The 24,655-nt window shown below is 47.9% G+C and overlaps 1 protein-coding gene across 3 annotated transcripts in view; it reads right to left on the reverse strand.

Annotated features, from left to right (window-relative positions):
* Window positions 1–21,358, reverse strand: part of LOC120398118 (mitogen-activated protein kinase kinase kinase 3-like) — a 113,389-nt gene extending 92,031 nt beyond the window's left edge. For 2 of the 3 annotated variants that reach the window (XM_039525169.1, XM_039525168.1), the window contains exon 1: window positions 21,011–21,358. The gene's annotated coding sequence lies outside the window, so the exon portion shown is untranslated. The remainder of the gene's footprint in view (window positions 1–21,010) is intronic. The other variant, XM_039525167.1, reaches the window with a different exon arrangement.
* Between the last annotated feature and the right edge of the window lie 3,297 nt (window positions 21,359–24,655).

The raw sequence follows: 24,655 nt of genomic DNA on the forward strand, positions 1-24,655 counted from the left end.
CAGGTCAGACACACGCTGGGCTTTTTGCTTGCATTATACCTTCCATAACGTACAGTTTAGTTCTCAGTGTTCTTTAGTTTGTTGGCTACCCTGAACGGCCAACTAAACTGAACGAACTATACACTTTTTAAGTGGGACTCGTAAAAAGGCTGCTTCTAAAAAGCAGCTCAGTTACGCAAACTTTAAATGCTGCTTTCTATCAGGCATTAAAGGGACTAGGTATACGTGAACCAGATCCTCAGGTGTAACCTGGCACAGCTCCTTTGACATCAATGGAGTTCAGTCTGTCTACACCAGCTGAGGATCTGGAAGATCTGTGATTGGCTCATAAAGGGAACTTCTCTTCTCAGGAGGAAAGCCCAATGCCGATGAAGAATGCTGCTCGGGTTTTGGTTTTTTGCTTTCACATAGGGCCAGATTGTGCCCTCAGATGAGTATTTGTGTAGATGGCACAGAAGGGTCACAGTGCAGATGTGAGCTACACCAGCAGAAATCAAGAGCATCCCCACTGATTTTAATGGAGGCACTTCCAGCTAAGGCTGACTGAAAAAATATACTGTCGGGGGTGGGGGGGGTGTCCTCTCCCTCTCCCCATTAAAAACAAACAAAACAAAAACACTTTTCAGGATTTTTTTTTTAAATCAAAACAAGATTTATTCATTTCGATTTGAATTTTTTTTTGGCGGGGGAGGGGTGTCTTTCAGGAATTGTTTTTCCTTCCCTTTCTAACCCTTGTTCTCCACAGGAAAAGGAGAGGTAGGCACTTAAAAAAAATACACACAACAACCTACACACTAAAATTCCCATTCTGAATTTAAATTTTTCATGATGCAAAAACGTGTCCCCACAAAGCTTTTTGTATCCTTTCAAAAGACTTTTTTTGACCTGACACGGACAAAGACACGTCAGTGAGAGCAACTCTCAACTTTCATTTCTCATGGGGGCCAGAAATGGTGAGTGAGTGAGTGAGTGTGTGTGTGTTTGTGAGAGAGAGAGTTAGGGCTGCATCTCTACTTTAGGGCATCAGTTCTATGCTGTTGTAATTCCACTGCCTCCAAAACAGCACCAACCTGATGTAACAGAATGCAGAATCAGCCTGTGAGCTGAGCTTGTCAAAGGGATTTTGATGCCCAACTCCCAATGAAATTAATGGGAAGTAGGCATCCAAATCCCCTACCCAGATTTGATCATCTCAGCCCGGTCTCTGAGAACGCTACATCCAAGCAATATGAGGCTTTATGAGCTTCATTTAATACTCGCTGAAATCAGTGGAAAGACTCCCATAGACCTGAATGGGATCAGGCTCCAGGAACACCCAGAACACGGGTGTAATGTGGCTGTGGGGGATGAACTCTGCTATGAACGTGGAAAGCTACAGTTTGCACTTGCTGAAATTCCGAAGTGGTCTTATTATTTCTTCAATAGCTCCTAAAAGTCCCACAGTCATGGATCGGGCCCCCGTTGTAACTAGATGATGTACAAACACTATCTCCGCCCTGAAGAGCTTATAACTTAGATCAGTGGGTCTCAGCCGTTTCCACACAGCGACCCTACGTTACAACAGAAGAGTTTTGAGTCCAAAAAGTTCAAGACCTGCCTCCCCCCACATCTAGCCATAAGGAAAAGAGGGGTGAGGGTGACTCCCTGAAACCTGTTTGTGTGCTGGGTGGAGAGCTGGGGGTCACAATCCTCATTAAAGACAAGAGGCACTTGGCAACAAAGAAACAATATGGCCTCCGCAGTAGTTGCTCTCAGTTAACAGCAGATACCGAAAGTTGTTTGCTATCTCACAAGATCCGTGTGTTTGTTAACTGACCCACTTTCGCTTCCCTTCTTCAGTGTCTTGCTGACAGCACTTGGAGGAAAAGCTCAAATATTGCAAGCGATTTCTCAGGCCAGCCACCATCCTTTTTTAACACAGTCATCCTTCATCAACACCCTCCTCCCCCTGGATCAATAGTCCCTCTTGGTGGCATCCCATTTTGTATCTTACAACGGCAACCTTTCTAGTGAGCTACCGTTCCAGTTCTCTAGTCTGTTCAGATTGGGCTGATCCCCATGTACCTTTCTAATTGACTGGCGAGGTCAAACAGGTCAGACTGTTAGCGACTGCATCTTGTTCAGCACACTTTAAAAAAAGACACGACATGAGTCAGATGGATTTTTTTTTTTTTATTCCTTCTGGCAAAAGAAGAAAAAACACTTCAAGACAGAGATGCTGATCAACAGATAATGACTGAAGAACGGGCATGATTCTTCTTGTGTTTGCAATATCAACTGTAGCGGAGTTAATCCAGATTTACATTAAAGTAAATGAGAGAAAAATCATTTGTTAAATGCTCAAGGTAAAAATGTGGTGTGTTTTGCTCGTAGGACTCTGTTCTTGCATGCTACATCTTTAAATCTCAAAGTATTAGGGTTGCCAACTTTCTAACTGCACAAACCCAAACACCCTTGCCCCGCCCCCTGCCCCCACCCCTTCCCCAAGGCCCCACCCCCGGTCACTCCATCCTCCCTCCCTCTGTCACTTGCTCTCCTCCACCCTCACTCAGTCGCTCATGGGCGAGGATACGGGCTTTGGGTGTGGCCAAGAACGAGGGGGTTGGGGTGCAGAAGAGAGTTCCAGGCTGAAGCCAAGGAGTTTGTGTGGGAGGGGCTTCCGAGCTGGGGCAGACGGGTTGGGAGGTGGTTCAGGATGCAGGCACCTGGCAGCGCTCACCTTGGGCAGCTCCCTGGAAGTGGCGACATGTCCCTCGGCTCCTAGGCAGATGCATGGCCAGGCGGTTCTACGCACTACCTCCGCCCACAGGCACCGATCCCATAGCGCCCATTGGCCACGGTTCCCAGCCAATGGGAGCTGCGGAGCTGGGGCTTGGGGCGGAGGCAGCGCACAGAGCTTACATGGCTCCCCCTACGCCTAGGAGCTGAGGGACATGTTTCTGTTTCCGGTGAGCCCAAGGGAGCCGGGTAGGGAGCCTGCCAGGCCCCCCGCCAACCGGACTTTTAACGTCCCAGTCAGTGCTGCTGACCAGAGCTACCAGAGTCCCTTTTCGACTGGATGTTAAACCGGACACCTGGCAACGCTACTAAGTATTCTGCTATCTGTTGAGATGGACAGCTAGGCTGCGTGCTCATCCCATCACAGATTACTATCGAAGACACACAGATTCTGCTCTTTCACCAAGACTATTTTTTGTTCTCCTCTTGACCTAAAACTAACACCATTCAGTCTCAGAGTATCAGTTTGCTTTTGGTATATGAAGAAACATACCAAAAATATGCCGTACATGATTAACCAACAAGCCTGGATGGAACTGTGGGACATGCTACATGACCCAATAGACATGTACAGTACATTATTTCAGTGTGGTCTACAAGTTACGAAGAGAAAAGAACATGCTTTGACCCAGTACTGTACGTACCCCAATGGTCTATCAGAATGGAAGGTTACAGGCCCAGGAGGCAACACATGTCCCAGAAGTGGCCATACCAAGCACCCAACCATACCAGACACTAATGGGAACTATCAGTGTCCATGGTAGTTTTACCTAAGGAGATGCTTTGAAACTCTAGGGAGGGCAGGTAACCTAGTCTAGCAATCATCACACTGTCCATTGCCATCCATCTCAAGATGCTTTGCTTTACAAATATGAAAGAAGCCTCCTAACATTCCTATGGGGATTGTGCTCTCCATTTTACAGATGGGAAAACAAGCAGAGAGAGGCCCAGAAGTGAGTAGGCATTTGGGTTGCATCCATTTTTGACTGCCTGACTGGAGAATCCCTAGGGACTGCTTGTCAGAGCCACTCAGCCCCACAGGTCCCACTAACTTCAGCAAAAGTTGTAAGCGCTCGGCATTTTGACCAGAAGAGTCTCAAGCAGAGCATGCGAAAAATTCAGGCACCCAAAATCAGGAGCTGCTTTTGAAAACAACGGCCTGTGACTCACGCAAGGCCATCTAGGCAATCCGTGGCAATGGCAGGAACAGAACACAGATAATACATGGCACATTTCATCCAGATATCTCTGTGTTCTGATAAAAGGGCGCAAGGACTGTTAGCCCCACTTTAACAATGGGGGACACTGATGCCCAGCGGGATTAAGGGACTTGCCTGAAGTTAGACAGTGAATCCATATCACAGCCACAAATAAAAACTGAGCCCGTCTACTGACCACACTTCTCTGGGGTAGCAGATCTACTGAAGTAGTATCTAAGCACCACATCAGCATCAATGAATTTATTCTCACAAAAGCCCTGTGATGGAAGGAGTATTATCTCCATTCTCCAGCCAGGCAATTTAGGAACAGGGCAGATTAAAAACAGTTTGCCCAAGGACACCGCACTAGAGGTGCAAACAGAACCTAGCTCTCCTGTAAAGGAAGGATGGTCCTGTGGTTAGCAGACTCAGGAGACCTAGGTTCAACTCCCTGTTCTGCCACAGACTTCCCGTGTGATTTAGGTAAGTCACAACCACTGTGTGCCTCAGGTCCTCATCTATACAATGGTGGTGACAGCACTACCCTGCCTCATAAGGGTGCAGTGAGGATCAATATATTCAAGAGTGGGAGGTGCTCAGATATTACAGTCATGGGAGCCATGTATGTCCCACAGCTAGATATCCCAAACCAGGGCCTTAACTACAAATCCAACCATCCTTTAGCAATCACCTGGCTCCCAGTCCTGTGCTTGAACCACTCGGAATGCTCCCTCTCCCTGTTTGCTGGCTAAGTACTTGGGGACAATCTGATTCGGGGAAGGAAAGAGAGCCGTTTCCTTCAGCAGACAAAGAGGACCCAAGGAGATCATGGCTACTCCCTTCCGGGGACTGGCATCTTGCACTGAGACACCAAGGATACATGGTGGGGAAACTACACTCCGAGGGCTCGATTTAAAGCGCTGGCAGCAAACAAAGGGTATTAAATAATCAAGACACTCCGGAAAGTGTCTCACTAACCCCAGGGATGAATGGCACCAAGATTTCCATTTTCTTCTGCAACACCAGCGCCAGCTCCAGTCCCAGCAGAGAATGCCCCTGCTTTCTGGCAGGCTGCCCACACAAACACAGGAAGCCGTGCAATGTGCTGGCTACATGCTGAATGCTCCTCTGGGACGCGAATGCCAACATAGCTCAGAAATCGGGTGGGCAGGGGAGGGAGGGAAACCCATCACAAACACTTTATAGACCTTTTCCGAGGACAAAAGACATGGAGGTTTGTGTTTACATATGCCCTAGAAGTGCCATCATTCAGAGATACTAAGGCCACGTGTTGCCAGGCTGCCGAGAGAGTCAGACATGTTTGGACACCTCAGTAAGACCTTGATCCAATGCCCATTGTAATCGAAGGAGAGAGTCCTTGATTTTCAGAGGAGCTGAACAGCAACCACAAGTCCTATTAGTGAAGTCAATGAGAGCAGCAGGTACTTCGCATCTCTGAAAAACTAGGCCACTTATTAGAGAGAGGTGAGAATTGGTCAGTTACTCTTCGTACTGTGCTTTGACGATGTACAATTCTAAGCATTATTCAATACTATTTTCAAGGTTCCAGGAAGTTATATAACAGACACAGACAAGATTAAACTGTGCCTCAAAGTGCATGCAATGCAAAATGGGCCCTTCAATTGGTTCAGCATCACCCGTGTGGGCACACACTGTCAGTGATTGAACAATCAGTATAAAACTATCGCTTGCTTATGTCACTGATTACCATCTATACTGCAGGCAAGGCTTTTAAGCTCACGTTTAATCTCACTTACTCTGGTGTAAACTAATTGAGCTATACTAGTGCAAAACCCAATGGACAATCCTGATGCAGGAATGCACATAAGCAAGTGCTTAAGTTTAGGCATGCAAATAAGTCTGATTGTGGGAGTTCGGCATACGCCCAAGTTCTTTCCTGAATCATGTTAGTGAGTTCAGTCCTGCATGGTGCTGAGCACACTGAAGCATCACTGATGTCCATGGGAAGTGAGGGTTTTCGGCACCTTGCTGGAGCCAGCTCAGACTGTGGAATTACAATTTATTTTTTTTGGTAAAGTCAGTAAGGAGGAGAAATTAAAACAAGAGGCACTACAGCAGTTCAGCATTCTAAGCAAAGGAATAAATGAGGTAGTGTTCATAGTTTTGAAGTTGACAGTTCAAATTCCAGCACTGAGTCATTCGTCATAGCAACAGCTTTTCCACTAGCACCTTTCCACCATGTCCTTTGAGAGCCTTCATATACCATCATCACAGATCACAGCAAAGGGAATCTGGGCCAGCCACGCACATGGCTAGTTAGCTTTAGCTGACCCTTCACTACTAAAAGGCTTTCTATTTTTTAAAGCCACCTACTTCATCAAAATTAGTTTACTCCTAGAATGGTAAAGAAGCCATATGCTAAAGCGTGCACAACCTTCATTCCCGCTGAAGTCAGTGGGAGTTCCGAGCGTGCAAGGAATGCAGGATCGGGGACAGTACAATAGGGAGATCCACTGCTGGAAAGAGGAGTAGGATTGCTGAGCAGAACTGGAGTTAGTGAGAGAGACATGGTCCTCTCTGATTGGCAAGCAGGGAGACCCCATGTGTGCTTTTCAGCCTGCATGACACGTATTCAGTTTAATCCATTTATATGACAAAATATCTGTGGCCTTCACTATTGTTAATTTGCTGCAAGCCATGGCCACTCACAACTTCACAGCGGCAGAAGCAATAGAACAGCCTCAAAAAACACAGGACTGAATCCCTTAAGAATCTGCTTTAGTGGCTAGCCACAGATCACCTACAGCACACGGTTGAGTATTTCTGAGTCGGTCCAGCAGTGGCTACACAGACACCAAACCTACTCAATTCAGTACAATGCGTATCTAGAATGGGACTGGCTGCTGTTTTGTGTATTTTTTTTTATGCTTAAAAGACCCTGATCCTTTCAACTTTGCTCATATAAGTAGCCACCCTAGTAAAAACTACTCATTTGAATAAGGTTTGCAGGAGTTGGGATTTTCAGATTATTATGTACTTTCCAGTAGGTTTTTTTAAGACTCTAAAAAAGGAGAACTTTGCCTCAAACCGAATTACCTATGAGTGCCATTAACATGGGCGGTTGTATTTATTTCCTGGCTGTTTTTAAGTTCTACAGCCTTGATTCTCCATTTCCCCTGCCCTTTGAGTAGGTCATTTACATCTAGGTACAGTGGGTGTAAAACATCACTCTTCTGATTAGATAAGTGGTCTGCACCTACTTTGTCCAGGTGTAAATAACTATGCAGGATGCTGGGCAGTGGAGAATCAGGCATATCGATTTCAATGTAGGTGAAATTGAATGAAACCCAATGGGCTGGATTAGAGCAGCTCTGTGTTGCACTACCAGTGCAAAGCACTGGCTTACCTGGCCATCGCAGGATTCGACTAGAGCGCTGAGCTTGACTATTTTTTTAATCCCACTCCCACCTGTTCCCGCATTATTTCTTGCGCTTTTATCTTGCTCCCACCTGCAAAAGCCTTAGATACCACAAGAGAGACACAGATTCCCCCATGCTACTAAAAAACAAAACCAAACCATTGGCATATTATTATTATTTTTAAAAAAAAAAAACTTAGAATTTTTACCACTCAAAGAATAAAACAAATCTTGCTTCAACCATGTAAAAAAATACTTTAACTCCTGTTATAAAACATCAAATCTCTTTCTATCCTCACTCAAGTTTAAGTATTAAAACCTTTATTTAAAAAAAAAGGGGGGGGGAACTTGCTTTCCATTGCTGAAATTCTATTTAAGACAAACTGACGAGAGATTTAGTGTTTTCCCGCAAATTACTGCAGTCTGGGTTGGGGTTTTTTTGGCCCATCTATTCCCGCCTGCAAAGTACATTTCACCTGCTCCTGCTATTATGGCAGTGGGTCCTGTGGGGCTCATGGGTTCCTGGTTCCGCTGCAGGGCTCTAGATCAGAACTTTGGGTGGCACAGAGCTACTACACTGATCCGCTCCCTGCACTCAGCATGGCCAAAGCAAGGGCGTGTGGCTGGGATATCCCTGCGTCTTAGTGATCTCGGGCTGCCAGGATGGCCCACTGGGACCAGAGGCTGCTGGCATGAAGCACTCAGATATATGCTCTTCATAACCCAGTAAAAGCCAGAACAGAATAGACAGGATCTGGGCCCTGGGGCTGCACTACACTGAATTGGGCGAGAACACAGGTGGCTTGAAGCCACTTTTGCAACCCTATCCACCTCTTTCTCCTCAGCCACAGCTCAGGGTCTAGCCCAACAGGGTTAGTCACATGGGTGATGCAAAGGGCTGCAGCACACCATGCCATTGTAACTCTGACTTCACTGGCGTTACTCTGTATTAACACCAGTGTACGCGACATCAGACTCCACAGCTTTCAAGCAGCAAGCCAGCTTGGGTGCTCAGAGCACAAATATAGCACTTAAAATGCTTTTAACTGGTGAAAATATTCCCAGGATTGGAACAACACAAGAACAGCTTGGATTGTAAATTCCTTGAGGCAGGGACCCTCTTTCTGTACCGTGTTTGTGCTGCACCTAGCACAACAGGGTCTTGGTCGTGGCTAGGGCTGGTAGGTGCAACTGCAATACAAATGAAGAACAGCCAAACAAGATTTTACTTCTTTCCTTCACTAGGTTATTGGGAGGCTTAATTCAACAGGATTTGTAAATCACTGAGATCCTCGTATTTTTCATATATATATATTTGGGGGCAGCCATGAAAAACCATCAGCTTAAAAAGCAATTTGGGGGATTTAAAAAGACAGCTTTATGTTCTTAAGTGTTCTTCTTGAGCAGTGTATTTTAAGGCAACATCTTCAGACCCAGATCCGGCTGATGTAAGTGAATATAGTACCAGTGTCTTGAATGGACTACACCAATTCACACCAGCTAAGAATCTGGCCCTGCCAGTTCTTAAAGTATAAAAGTTGTACTTTCCACTCACTGCCTAGGCTGAGATAAGTTCCTGTCTTGCAGGATATGGACATAAGCATGAAAAGGAAGCCTCATTCTTTGCTGGCCAATGCTGTCAGATTTCGAAATTATCTCATCTTTAGGATCACAAGGAAGTAAATATAAACCTGTTCAGTAACATTGTTCGCTGTTAACTCCTTGCCTGCTGGTTGGCCAGTCACCGTGCTGCGTTGCTGCTGTTCCATGAAGGATCTCCTGTACTCAGTGGAGAACCAGAGTTTCACCAACACATTGGGCATGTTTCTACCAGTCGGACCTGGGATGTTTAGTCACAGACAAAGGGCTAGCAGAATACATGCACAGAAGATTTCCATCAATGCCAATTAAGTGTTTGATGCCAGCTAGTGTTGCTACATACATGGATCTTTACAAGCCCTACCTCAAGCATGGTTTAAATGCTGCCACCGCTTTTCAATCTCCAGCAAGAGACAGGAGCGCTAAACCCAATGTTCTGGATACATCCCAATTGCACTCTACCTACCTAGAATTGCCTGCCCCTTCATAATCATAGATAATCCTAGAATCACAGGACTGGAAGGGACCTTGAGAGGTCATCTAATCCACTCCCTGGCACAGCTAAATATTACCTAGACCATCCCTGGCAGGCATTTGTCTAAACTGCTCTTAAAAATCTCCAGTGATGGAGATTCCACAACCCCCCTAGGCAATTTATTCCAGTGCTTAACCACCCTGACAGTTATCAAGTTTTTCCTAATGTCCAACCTAAACCGCCCCTGCTGCAATTTAAGCTCATTGCTTCTTGCCCTATCCTCTGGAGGTTAAGGGGAATAATTTTTCTCCCTCCTCGTAAGAACCTTTTATGTACTTGAAAACTGTTATGTCCCTGCTCAGTCTTCTCTTCTTCAGACTAAACAAACCCAATGCGTTCAGCCTTCCCTCATATATCATGTTTCCTAGACTTTTAAACATTTTTGTTGCTCTTCTTTGGACTTTCTCCAATTTGTCCACATCTTTCCTGAAATGTGACACTCAGAGTTGGACACAATACTCCAGCTGAGACCTAATCAGCACAGAGTAGAGTGGAAGAATGACTTCTCATGTCTTGCTTACAACCACAGGCGCCGACTTTCTCATGTGCCAGGGAGTGCTCCCCCCGTCTCCACCTAAGGCCCTGCCCCGCCCCTACCCCTTTCCCCAAGTCCCCACCTCCACCCTACCTCTTCCCATCCCCACTTCGACTCTTCCTGCCCTCTCCCCTCACCCCTCCGGGGCACCTCCTGCACACTGCAGAACAGCTGATCTGCAGCCAGTGGGAGGGGCTGCGAGAGAGGGGGAAAGCAACAAAGAATCCTGTGGCACCTTATAGACTAACAGACGTTCTGCAGCATGAGCTTTCGTGGGTGAATACCCACTTCTTCAGATGCAAGTGGTGGAAATTTCCAGGGGCAGGTTTATATATGCAAGCAAGCTTGCATATAAGAGAGGGGGAAGACACTGATCAGTGGGGCTGCCAGCAGGCAGGAGCACTGGGGGTGGAGGTGCTAAACGCACCCACCATTTTTGGCACCTATGCTTACAACACTCCTGCTAATACATCCAAGAATTAGGTTTGCTTTTTTTTTTCCCCCAGTGGTGTTACACTCGACTCATATTTAGTTTGTGATCCACTATGATCCTCCGATCCCTTTCTGCAGCACTGCTTCCTAGACAGCCATTTCCCATTTTGTCTTAACTGATTGTTCCTTCCTAAGCCAAGTACTTGGCATTTGTCCTTACTGAATTTCCTTCTGTTTTCTTCAGACCATTTCTCCAGATCACTTTGAGTTTTAATCCTATCCTCCAAAGCACTTGTAATCCCTCCCGGCTTGGTATTATCCACAAACTTGATCAGTGTACTCTCTATGCCATTATCTAAATCATTGATGAAGATATTGAACAGAACCAGACCCAGAACTGATCTCTGGAGGACCCCGCTCAATATGCCCTTCCAGCTGACTGTGAACCACTAATAACTACTCTATGGGAACACAGTTTTCCAACCAATTATGCACCCACCTTATAGTAGCTCCATCTAGGTTGTATTTCCCCAGTTTGTTTATGAGAAGGTCATGTGAGCCAGTATCAAAAGCCTTATTCAAGTCAAGATATACCACATCTACCGCTTCCCCCCACCCCCACCACCCCATAAGGCTTGTTACCCTGTCAAAGAAAGCTAGTAGGTTGGTTTGACATGATTTGTCCTTGAGAAATCCATGCTGACTTACTTACATTATTATCTTCTAGATGTTTACAAACTGATTGTTTAATTATTTGCTCTATTATCTTTCCAGGTCCCGAAGTTAAGATGACTGGTCTGTAATTCCCCGCGTTATCCGTATTTCCCTTTTTATACATGGGCACTGTATTTGTGCTTTTCCAGTCCTCTGGTGTCTCTCCCATCTTCCACGACTTTTCAAAGATTAACTAATGGCTCAGACATCTCCTCAGTCAGCTCCTTGAGTATTCTAGGATGCATTTCAACAGGCCCTGGTGACGAAAACATCTAACTTGTCTAAGTAATTTTTTACTTGTTCTTTCCCTATTTTAGCCTCACTTCCAGTCCTAAGATGCGTTGCTAGGCTCTGTTAACCAGCTGATCTTCCACTCCAAAGGTAGCTGCAATCCGCTGAAGAATCCTGTTTGTAGGGTTCATAAAGAATTTTTGGACTCTTCATGATCCAGACTATCATATGACTATTATAGCCCTGATTCTCCTCTCACACTAGTCTTACTCTAGTTTAATTTGCTTGACTGCAGTGGTGTCACTTTTGGTTTACACTAAAGAGAATCCGGCCTTATATATCCACAGAGAAAGAACTGGGAAACGTACTAACCCTACACTTCAGAAAAGAAACTGAATCCTTTTGCTAGTCTCCCATACACTGTGTTGATGCAGCTTCTTCTTACAATTTGCTAAAACCAGCCATCTCATATTTCAGCAAACATTTTATTTCAATTCCTACCGCTGTGATTGTTTGCTGTTTCTGCATGATCTATGATCGGGAGATTTGCTAAATAATTTTTTAAAAAATTGCTTCTCTACTTTTCTTCAATTAATTGCCTAGATCAACAACTGTTTGGAACATATGGGATCCAGTTCCATCATGTTATCTAGTACTCCCCACCCAGTAAGACACAGCATGAATAAATAAAACACACTGGTCTGCCCTAGGAATTTACATTGGTTGAGCTCTCTCTGGGGTGCGGATTTTTCACCTAACCCCCTGTGTAGACAGCATGAGGTAGATGGAAGAGTTCTTCTCTCAACCTAACTACCACCTCTCAGGGAGGTGGATTACCTATGCCAACAGGAGAATCTCTCCCCGTCGGCATAGGTAGTCACTACACTGAAGCTCTACATGGGCGCTACTGTAGTATTTTAAAGTGTAGACAAGCCCTAAGAAAATCAAAGGGATATGAATCTACAAGCCTTTCCATAATGTTAGTGATGCACAAAACCTTCTGTGTTTCACTGTAGCCGAGTCCAAGATTCCACACCACTCATGCAAAGAAACAAAAAGTTTGGAAATCCCTTCCTGCAGCCCCATCCTTCCTACAAGCCGCCCCTCCCCCTCCCACCAAGATTGCTCAGGAAACCAGATGCCAAGTCCCAGCCAAAATAATGAGCTCACCCATTCTTAGGAGAGCCTACAGTGCATTTCATGAGTCATGGGAAGCAACATCTCCCTGCTTTGGTAATGCCAGGTAAGCAAATGACTTTTCTCTCTCTCACACACACACACACACCAGGATTCTCTACATTTTATTTTTTTTAAAAGCAGATTGGGCCAGGCCCATCTGTTTAGAAACAAAAACAGAATTTCAGCCCAAATACCCTAGAATCCCAGATCCATTCCTGCCCCATTAGTTTTGGCTCCAGGACAGATCCCAAACAGGGAGCAGTGTCATTTCCTGGTGCTGGTTCAAGCCTCGCCCGAAGAGCCAGACCTGAACACTAGCCTCGATTTGCCCTCACAGCTGAGCACAAAACCCAAGTCCAAACATCACGCTCCGCAGCGGCCGAGGGGGGAGGCAGGGTAGCAACAGAGGGGAGGCTAAGGAAAGAGAGAGAAAATGCCGTAACCTATTCCACAAGCCGGAGTATGGCTCCACATTACCAGACACGTACTAGCCTGAGCCTGATTCAAAAGCAGAGACCAGAGGCATCAACCTTGTATGAATCTCAGCACCTTCCCATCAGCTGCTGGTGGCGAAATGGGCCTCTCAACAGGGCACTACCTATGAACCTCACCGGTGCCCCCCCCCCCCATTCACACTATTTTTATTCAGTCCCTGGATAGCAGATTTATTCTTCTGACTAGCAAGGATCAAGTAAATTTTTCAAGCCCCGCAATGTTGTGGCAAATGGACGTAAGCTTCCCACAGCGTGGGCTTAGAAAGAACTAGATTTCATCTACTGATGGTTCCCAGACTCCTAACTAGAGATAAACAGTAGAGCTACGCAGACGGTTTGCCTGCGCCCCTCAGGTGTCAGTCTGTCTTTGCATGAAGTCTTCCCTCTCCCCATCTCTGAACGAGAGGGGCTGCAGAAGAGGACTCCTTCGTAGCCTGCCAACGACACATCTGTATCTGGCCAAAGAGGGGGGGGCAGGATGAGGGGATGTTCAGTGACACAATTTAGGCCACTGAGCAAGACCTAGGAGGGTGGGCTTCTGCCAGTCCCCACTGCTGAGCTCTCCAGAAATTTGGCCACAGACGCTGCCTTTGGAGGCATGTGTGTTGGGGCGCGGGCTCCCGCAGAAGTATAGGCAATGCTCCCTACCATCTCTGGTTGGCTAGGAGACTGCATTCCCCCTCTGGCAAACATTTAAAAACTGAAAAACAAGACACACCTCTGCACACACTTCTCCCCCTGGACAGTGGGGGTGAGAAAAAACACGGGACAGATGTTACTCACGTGGCTCAATGCACGGCTGGAAGGCACTCAAATATACACTGATGAACATGGTATAGGAACCCATACAAAATAAAACAGAAAGGGTTGGGCACATTCAGCAAGTCCGTGGAAACCATGCAAATGCAAAGACAGAATCCGGGTCGTGTACAATGGCAACTATCTATCTGTGCATTGATTTATTCAATGCGCCTTTCCCCAAGGGCTCTGTATCTCATCTATGGTTTGTGCTCAATCTGAGCAGTCCACACAAACCACTCAGAGAGCGACACATTCCCAGATTTGGGGGCTTACTGGCAGCATGTCCAATCTGGCCAACCCATATCGTTCAGCTCACCCCCTGCAGAGAGGCTGTGGGGGGCGGGGGTGAAAAATAAGACTTTGTAGCCTGCCCTAAAGGTTATCAGGGCAAGATCCAGAATCAAGAACTCTCTTCAAGCAAGCAACCTCTTTTCTTTTAAACAAGGCTGTTAGCTCAGGCACCTCTGCTGATCACAGGAGAAGAAAGATGGTCTTGGAGGTAACCAAGCCCCAATTCATTGGACTTTAACAGATCAAAACCTAGCCCCCTACACTGTACTCAGAGGCCAAGTGGGTGTATGCGGGGAAGGGGCGGGGTAAGAGGAGAGGTAGCACCTCGGAAAGTCAGGACAGTCACATCTCTGTATTATCATCTCCCATGGTGGTTCTAGTCTTAACTTCCACTGTAAGCTGCTTAGGGCAAGGAACCTGTCTGGAGTCAGATCCTCAGTGTAAGTCCTGGTGTCAATCCACGGAGCGATACTGATTTACACCACCCGAGTAGCTGACCCATGGCGGGCCAAGCGCCATGCTTACACAGTGCCAGAGTAGCGCAACACACACAGCAATAGCAAAACAACTCACTGCTCAGCGGCTCACATGTACTAGGATGAGTCTGGTAGGTCTCAACAAATCTCCCAGTGAACTAGTGGCCCCAACAGACCTACCCCGGCTGGGACTAACCGGTAGTTCCGAGTGCTAGCAAGGGTCCAAGTACAAAGGGTTGGGTGTGGCAGCTCCCTCCAAGGCAGGGTTACGGGTCAGTTTGGGGACAGCCTGCACAGCGCTACCCATCCCAGACCTATTGGTCTCTGGATCCTCCAGAGGCTTCCCTCTCTGCAGCCGTCAGGCTAGCACCTTTCGTCAGTGCTGGGTTCATGGGACGTTTTGTAAGGGGACTTGGCAAAGCACTGGCCCCTTTCCCAGAGCGGGTAGGTCCAGCATCATAAGATGCCCCTTTCCTAACAATGTCACACCACTAGCTACAAACCTAGTCCATGGACACCTCCCTCTTTCCTTATTTTAATGTACAACTTCCACGCCCCGACAGCTGTAACACACCCCAGGCTATGTGCCCCTGGACAGAATCGCTTGGCCTCCAATCCCCTCCCGGGGCTGGGGAGATCTGTCCATCCCTTCTTAGGGCCTGATCCTGCATGCACTGGGTGTCATGCCTGCTTAGTACCATAGGTAGCCCCACCCTTTCCAGGATCGGGCCCTTCTTCGCTAGTCGCTGCACACGCTACCAGTTGGACTTTGCCCTGTGCAGCTCCCCAGGCTCTGAGCCAAACTCCCAGCTCAGCTCCACCCTCCTTCCTCACTGCCACTGCTTCTCCTCCTTGGGCTACCTCTAATGATCTGCCAGCCCACAGCATGTAGAATGGGGAGGCTTTAATTCAACTGACAAACCTCTCCTCATTCTAACGACGATGGCCCCAGTGTGGAATCCTCGCTCCGTCTGGATGTCTCCAGGGCGATTTGCCCAAGTAAGAATTGGATGAGAAGGTCCCTGCTTTTTGCCCCAAGTTTTCCCACCGTTGCAGTCTCTGTTTTAGCGGCACCGCAGCAGTAGCGCTACTGTACGCTGGGCTCCCAGTCCCACGTCGTCCAGCTTTTTTAGAGCAGATCTAGGTGAGACAGTGCTTAAAACGCCCGCCGCCACCAGCACCGTGTGTACATCTGTGATCTTGCCAGCACTGCTGCTGGGGAAGGTGAGAAGTGGAAGTAGCAGTGAGAAGTTTTAAGGCCAGCTGGTGAAGCCCTTCCTTCGACCGCAGGCCAATTCCCCACACCAGCACTCCCGCTGACGTCAATGGGGCTCCTTGCACGAGGAGCTGTTCACCCAGCTGGCCCGCAGAGTAACAAGCTGCGTGTCCAGAGGAGGATTGTCTGTATTCCCCCAGGAAAGAGACTCACTGAGTGACAGGGCTGTGAAATCAGACACAGCTCGGCCAATCTTCTAATAAAATGTGACTATTTGCATGCTGTATTCCTAGGGTCCAATCCTAATCCCATTGAAATCAGTGAGCCATACATGCTGCTAATGAGGAGTGGGGAGCATACGTCCCCCACCAACTGCTCACTATCCGGCTGATGTCTCATATTGCTGTTACAAAGCTCAAGCATTTGCACTCCTGCCAACCTCCCGGCCCCTCCAATCTCTAGTGTAACTGCACTTCTGCAATCAGCAATTTGTCAGTGACTAACAGAAGCAGGCCTGGGTACCTATTTAAAAGCTCTTAAATGGTTAAAGTCCTTGTATTATTATTAAACATCAGAGCTGGGTCACAGTGATTTTGTGGTTGATCCTTATTAAAAATCACACTGTTGTCCAAACGCAATGTCAGACTCCAAGAGAACCATAGGAGCAGGCTGAGATTTAAAAACAACCACCGTAAACACACCCAGACAACAGATAACTTCCCTCCCAAACAGAAGAGGCCTCTTCTTTCCCCTTCTAGGGAAAGGAATGGAGACGGAACCACAGAGGACAATTGTTAGTCACAATGCTTTAGGCATCGCTAGAAAGCCCGCTGATCCATATTCCTGGGCACCCTATCAGACCACAAACAGAACAGATTTTACTCTATAGGACTGAGAATATTTTGCACTCCTATGGGGCCTTTCATCCAAGGATCTCAGAGCGCTTTGCAACTTTAACTAGCTGAGCCTCACAGCACCCCCTGGACTAAGTATCACCATTACCATTTTAAAGAGAGGGAAACTAAGGCACACAAGTAAGACTTGCCCCAAATCATGCCGTCACTAAATGGCATGCTCAAGAATAGAACCCAGACATCCCAACTCCCACTCCCGATGCTTCCCCTAGTAAAGGTCAGCCCGTGTGACAATCCCATTGGCTCCCCATCCCTATTTCTTTACAGTCTGTAATATTAGGTGCAGGCTCCACCTCTGTCAAGTATTGCGGGGGTGGGTGGCAGGAACACAGAGCTTTCCGCCATCTTATTTTTTATGGCAGCACTTAAGTCATGTGGAGAGCTCTGAAAACCGACACTTGTTCAATACAGATGATTGCAACAAAAGAAACACAAGCTCGGCTGGCAAGCACTGCTGCGCAGCAGGTGTGAGGTCCTGTAGCCAACTAACTGCTCTGCCACAACGGGTAACTCGGGCCTTACATCTGCAAGCCATATTATTCCTTTGATGCTTTCCTGAAGGGATTCACAAAGACAGCAGGATTAGTCATTTCATCTTGCCTTGCTTTAAACAAAACAAAACAAAAACAAAACAAAAAAACAGAGGCTCACGGTAAATCCATACACAGCTAGACTCAGGATTAGTGGGCCATATATAGTTTTCTGGGAACCCTGAATAGTGTTTGAGGTCTCAGAGAGAAAACAAAAATAACCAAGCTGAATTCCGTATTTTCCCTCTTCATCCTTATATAAATGATTTTTCCATCTGCGGGGTACACAGCAGACATTCTGTACATTTTTTAGTTCCTAGTTTGTAATTTAATAGGTATCTGGGAGGTAGGGCAAAAAAAAAAAATAATGAAGCTGAGATACTTAGACCGAGTATACTTATACCGAGGCTTGACAACTTTACAGCCAAATCCTGGTCCCACTGAACACACACCCCCCCTCCCCGAATGGAGTCCAGGTGATAAGAGGGTGCTGAAATCACTGGAAAAGCGTGGCTTTAAAACCCCTCCCCTCTCCGGGGTTTGAAGTAGGTTTCAAGCACTGGGCAGGAAAGGGTTAAGAGCCGAGGGTGTGCCATGGGTGGAGGGGCAAGTCAGCTGGAACTCAAAGCCCTTAACCCCTTCCTGCCTGGTCCCTGAATCCTGCTAACCAGCATAGGAGGGGAAGAAGGGGTGAGTCTGTCTTTTCTCTGGCGTCCCCAGCCTCAGCATGCAGAGTCCTGGGGAGGGCCAGAGAGGCACTGCCTTGGGGTGGGGGCAGGGGCGAGCTTTGGAGTGTAGATTCAGGAGTTATTTCAAGCCTGTCAAACAGTACAATAATGCCAGTCACCAGCAGACAACATGAGCGCTTTGGATGGGATGGAGAAGGCAGCACATTCCTTAAACTTTAACCTAATCTACTGGCTACTAGCAAAGTAGCCCCACTCAGCCTGTTGGCAGTCCCTTCAGGCCAGGTTCCAGTCAGTATCCATACGGGAGGATGCACCTCCCCTCACTGCCACAAAGAAAGAAAAACCCCAAGCCCTCCTATTAGCATGTTTACACAGTGGGGCTGTGGGTTCCCAATGGGAAACTACATCACATGGAAAAAACTAAAAGGCACTGAAACCATTTTAGAGACGTAACATATAAAAGAGCCTTTAAATCCACAACTAAACAGACCGGCCCACCCAACCATGCATTCTGGCACCAACAGAGGTTCTTTTAGAAGCGATCAAATCCCTGTCCATGCAATAGACTGTGCAGTACTGTACAGATGAACTCCGATTCTGCAAACGTCTCATGGCAGATCTGAAACCAGTATAAAACTCCAGGGTTCGGATAACACAGCGTCGCAGTCCTAAATTCCTCATGAATACAGCTAAACATCTGCAAAGCTGCAGAGGAGTTCAACTCCTGCAGAACTTAAGAAGATTTCTACATTCTCAGGCATCAGTTCTACACTTCTCTTTGCCTAAACTGAGCTCCCGCCTAGAGCTGTGGCAACCTGCACATAGGGGACTGGAAACTCAACAAGTTGCCACCCATTCTGCCAGGATGTTACCCCTTGTCCTCCATGGAACAGGCAGGTGGTTTCACCCAGAAAAACCCCTTCGATCACCCAGAATCTGCACAGACCCCTAGGAACTCTGCTGGAGGCCAGGTCTTGTTCCTCTACAATGCTTCCAGGACCCTGCTTCCTTCTTTGACTGCACAGCTCCCCAATTCTCAACCACATCCTCTGCTCTGCGCCTGCAAAAGGGGAAGGGAGCATTTGGCTTTCTGTCCTTACTCGGGCAAAACTCCTCCTGCAGGCAATCTCTGACTTGCAATGAGCTAAAGTCAGGTCTCTGTGCAAAAATAACACCAGATAACAATCCCTTGTAAAACATAAAGAGGAAGAGGACGTCATCAGAAAACTCAATGACGGTGGGACAAATTCAGGGGTTTATCTAGCTGGTGAGAGATACACCTTATTCTATTTACATGATACACCAATTTAGATTTCCTCAGACTCACGCCTACGTATTGGCATGAACTTCTAGCCTCTTACACGTCATCTTTCAGTCCAGCCCAGTCTGGCTGAAGTTTGGTGCTAGCAAAATAAACTCTCCTGCAACATCAACCTGTCTGTCCTAACATGGCACAACTCATGATTCGATGGAGACTCGGTGCTGCAATCCACTCAAATATGGCATGGGTTTTTCCCCTTCCACCCAGTTATATTTCCCATATCTCTACTGGCTTGCAATGACTATCGCTCGTGCCACACCTCCACAGTAGGAACAGTCTCTCTTGGGCCAAATAGCTCTGTGGTTCTGCAAATCCCTTCTTCAAACCCACGCCTGCCGCAAATCCTCCCCCACTCACCCTTCTCATGGACTGTACCCCAGAGCTGCTTCTGTGATTGCACTGTAGCTGCACTGCACTGAGACGCTGCAAATCCTCCGCATGGGGAATTCCCTCTGATGTCAATGGACTTTACACAATGGACTTGAGGAATCAGACCTTTACATTAGCAGGTGTTTGGAGCAGGGAGCCCTGCTGTTTGCATGCTTTACAAAGGGACTTGTACCCTTATTATGATAAATCATCAGGGAGCAAATGACTGCAAAGGGTAATAGAGTTACACTGGGGTTGCATTTGGCCCAATAATTGTACACATTCCTCTAACTCTATTCCGTATATACCTCAGGGGCAATCCCGTTGTTGCCTACAATCGATTATTTTGGCCTATGGTCCATGAATAATTATTCATATTTCCGTCAAGCCTAGAAGCCTCAGTTATGGATCAGGACCCCATAGTGCTAGGCGCTGTACAAATACAAAACAAAAATAGGGTCCCTGCATCAAAGAGATCTGACCAGCCAGGCTTATATACAGAGAAATAATGCAATTTCACATGGGCATTTCTGTGCCTTTATCCACTGCCCCCAGCCTCAGACTGTTTTAGCAGCGCTCTGCAGATTCTACACAACTTCTCAGCTGAATATGTTTTTTAATCTGTTAGATCTAAGTTATTTAGAGGGAATAATATACAATGATCTCATTACCAAGACTGGAAAAAATTAACACAACATCTCATAATCAAAACCCACACCTCTTTTGGAAGAAAGGAGGGGTGGGAAACTTCTGTGTATTGAGAACCCCGGCCTCGGTCAGAGGCGTTCGCCTGAAACGCGCTGCAGAGCTCCAGAAGTTTAATAACCCTGCCCCTCACCATTATAAAATTGCTGCGGCCTGCTTAGCAGAAACCTCGGATATTTATTTCTCAGTGTTAACATTAAGATCACCGCGGATCGGGACCAAACAAGCGCCCTGATCGCAGCCAGCAGTACTTCCTAATGCAACCCAGGCCTCCCGGCAGCAGCTGCTTTTCCTGGCACTTAATTATTCGTGCAACCAGCTCCCACCCAGGGGACACAGAAATGCAGGAAGTCTGCAATCAAAGTGTGTGTGTGTGGCGGGGGGGGGGGGGGGGAGGAGAATAACACAACAACTTTGAGTAATGACACATGATGAACGGAAAACCCACGGCGGGGGAAAAAGAGGGGGTGGCAGGGAAGAGGGAAAACAAAAAGGTTTCTACCCAGTATCAAATGGGGGCTGCCAAAGTCTCTAGAAGGGGAAGAAAGAGACACAGGAGCGGACCAATGCAAGGACCTGAAGGGGGGGGGGGGGCGCCTTACCTCGTCTAACGCCTCTGTCACACCTGGCGCTCCATAGCGGACACCGGCTGCTGCTGCTGCCGCCGCAGCGCGAGGTGGAGGCAGCCGGCGGACCGGACCCGAAGCGGCGCCCGGGCTCCGGATCAGATCATGCCTCCCCCGCGCTCCGCTCCAGCGCCCCCTCCACAGACGACGAGCCCAGGTCGCAGCGCGGAGCAGCCGGCGTGGGCAGGGCCGCCCCTGCTATAATCCCCGAGGGCGAGGGGCAGAGATGATCGCCGCCGCCGTCTCCCTGCAGCAGGAGCCGCGCGGAAAGTTGCGCCCGCGGGCTCCGCTCGCCTGCACGGGACGCGGGGGGCGGGCGAGGAAACTTTGCAGCCAGTTGTGGCCCAGCTGCAGGCGGGGGCGGAAGCGGTGACGCCGGGCCGCCCCGGCCAATGGGGCGGAGGCAGGGAGCCGGGCTGGCTCCGCCTTGGCTCCCGCCACGGGGGTTCGGGGCCGGCTGAGGGCTGCTCCCTTTGCCGTCAATGGGAGTCGGGCCAGGGGGGGCAGCGAAAGCAAAGTGCTGCCCTGTGGGCTGCAGGCTAAGCGTCACCCCGGCTCAGGGTTGAACCCAAGCTCCCCCCCCGCTCACAGATCAGCCCCACTGGGGTCAGCAAGCCCTCGGGACTCGGGTCCTAGGAGCCTGCGGGGGGGTCAGAGCCCAAGTCGCACTGTGACCCTGGTCCAAGCGGGTGTGGATGCACCTCAAGCCCCTGGCCCGAGTCAGAAGGTCTGTGCAGTGCAGGATAGACACAGCATGGCTGGGAGACCCGGCTTCAGCAATTGTGAACCAGGGTTTGCAATGCAACGTGGTTGCTTAACACAGGCTTGGAAACACCATGGCCCCAACCCCGGGCTTACAATGCAGCCTAGAATGTTTCTAAATGGACTAGGTACCCTCCGTCTCAATTGCTGCGGGACAATCGCCACGCATTGGTATATGTGCTTTCCACAACCAACTCTCTGCTTAACTTTTCATGAGTGATGTACCCGACTACTTGGATGCCAATATCTAAACTGTATTCTTAAATTTACTCACCTAAATTTGGGTTACTGATGATTATGCACTATATGTAGCTTATAACCAGGGCCGGCTCCAGGCACCAGCTGAGCAAGCTGGTGCTTGGGGCGGCATATTCTATGGGGCGGCATGCTGCCCAAACCCAGGGCAGCACCGCCAGTTTGGTTGTTTTTTTTTTTTGTTTGCTGCTCCGGCCGCCCTGTAGGGGGCGGCAGTGTGGAGGAGGGGAGCGTCCTGCAGCAAACTGGGCAAGGCAGCCCCCATTCTTCCCTCTCCATCGACTAGAGCGGAGCGGAGCCCTCCCGGCAGGCGGTGCAGTGGTCGGGACCGCGGGACAAGCGCCCCGCTGAAGCCCGGGCCACCCCCCTGCTCTCTCTCTCTCTCCCCCGCTCCCTCCCCTTCCTCCCCACTAGACTGGGTGTGCACTCCGCTGCACGTCTGCAGCACAGAGAGTCCCCCTGCACCCTGCCTCCAGCTGCCTGGCAGGGGTTTTTTTGTTGTTTTTTTCCCCCCGATTTTGCTGCTCCGGCTGTGCCACAGGCTTTTTTGTTTTGTTTTTTTCCCCTCCTGATTTGCCGCTCCGCCCCCCCCTTTTTTTTTCCTTGGGGCGGCAAAAAAGCCAGAGCTGGCCCTGCTTATAACTTTAAAAACAAACTTTGTATTTGTGGATAATCTAAGCACTATACCCAGATGTACAAACACTCTTTTCTCAACCTGTGTATTATATACATTTAACATTAGCTTTATTAATGTCAAAGGTGGCATTAAAGTCAGCTTTCTCTATCACGTTGTGAAGTGAATGGACCACTGTGAGCATCTGGTGTGTCAGGCACAACATAGGCCTTAGGACTGACCCCAGCACTCCCTGCATCAAGCCCAATAAAAGCCTTCTGGGTTAACTTATTTAACATTGTCTTAAAAAATTTCCTCCCCCTGCCCCCCATCATTGGACTAGATTTAATTAATTTGGGAGCACTGATCAGTGTAGCAAAGGACAAATCTTGCCTCATCAGGCTTGCCAACCCTAAATGTTGAAATGTCACAAGTCAGACCTGGTGATCACAATTATGAGACGGGTTTAAAAATTATAAATGTGAGGGATATATTTTTGAGTTTTATTCATAGATTCATAGATTCTAGGACTGGAAGGGACCTCAAGAGGTCGAGTCCAGTCCCCTGCCCTCATGGCAGGACCAAATACTGTCTAGACCATCCCTGATAGACATTTATCTAACCTACTCTTAATATCTCCAGAGATGGAGATTCCACAACCTCCCTAGGCAATTTATTCCAGTGTTTAACTACCCTGACAGTTAGGAACTTTTTCCGAATGTCCAACCTAAACCTCCCTTGCTGCAGTTTAAGCCCATTGCTTCTTGTTCTATCCTTAGAGGCTAAGGTGAACAAGTTTTCTCCCTCCTTCTTATGACACCCTTTTAGATACCTGAAAACTGCTATCATGTCCCCTCTCAGTCTTCTCTTTTCCAAACTAAACAAACCCAATTCTTTCAGCCTTCCTTCATTGGTCATGTTCTCTAGACCTTTAATCATTCTTGTTGCTCTTCTCTGGACCCTCTCCAATTTCTCTACATCTTTCTTGAAATGTGGTGCCCAGAACTGGACACAATACTCTAGCTGAGGCCTAACCAGCGCAGAGTAGAGCGGAAGAATGACTTTTCATGTCTTGCTCACAACACACCTGAGTTTTGAGCCTTTAGAGGTTGCATTTCCCAACTTTTCTCTGCAGCCATTAAGGCTTGAAACTTTAGGCTGCCATTGATTTAAAGGGGTCCAGGATTTCACCCATACTTTCTTTTTTAAGGGGAGGGAGGAAAGCTGAGATTCTGGTGCAATCACCTGACTCCAGGAGCTGGGGCTTTAAGAAAGACACCAAATATTGCAAGAGTTGGCAATGCTTCAACATACACATTGTTCATCACCCCAAACAGTTGGCATCATTATAACTCACTTCTGTAACCAGCCTTTTCTGCATGAAAGAAATGCCAGAAGGTTGTGGGTTGGGTTGTTTCGTTCGCTTTGCATTTGGTTCACTTTCTTTGGGGCCTGATTCTCGGTTATCCCATCCTGGGTGCTTGTAGCAAGGAGAGGGGTGTCACAGGTGGCTTTAACACCCTGCTGCATAACCGGCATTCTGAGGCTATTGCAGGGCTTACCTGGCCTCAAGGCTGCTCAAACTTACGCTGTGCTTCCCAGGGATCCCTTGTGGCCCCCAGTTTAAAGGCAATTTTACATGGGCCTACAGAGTCTGCTGTGGTTTAAGGGTGAAATTCACCCTTATACAGAGTGGCCACCACAAAGCCTATGAGTTTAAATCCCACCTAAGACCTCTGAGTTTAAGAAGGACTTCAGTAAGGCAAAATCTTTGGACTCGATTTCACTCTAACTGGATGGATGAGGGAGGGGAAAGGACAAATGTAAGGGATAGAGCTTCTAAAAATACCCTTGCTGATCACTTCCCAGCCACCCTCTTCACCACCACCCTGGCAAAATCCTAAAGCTGGCCCCATTCTCCTTAGGTTTTTACGTGATTAGTTGCTGCAAGAAGGTAAGCGTCATTGTCTGCAAAGGTAATAGAAGCACAA

This window comes from Mauremys reevesii, linkage group 2 (assembly GCF_016161935.1).
Source record: "Mauremys reevesii isolate NIE-2019 linkage group 2, ASM1616193v1, whole genome shotgun sequence".
NCBI classification, from domain to species: domain Eukaryota; kingdom Metazoa; phylum Chordata; order Testudines; family Geoemydidae; genus Mauremys; species Mauremys reevesii.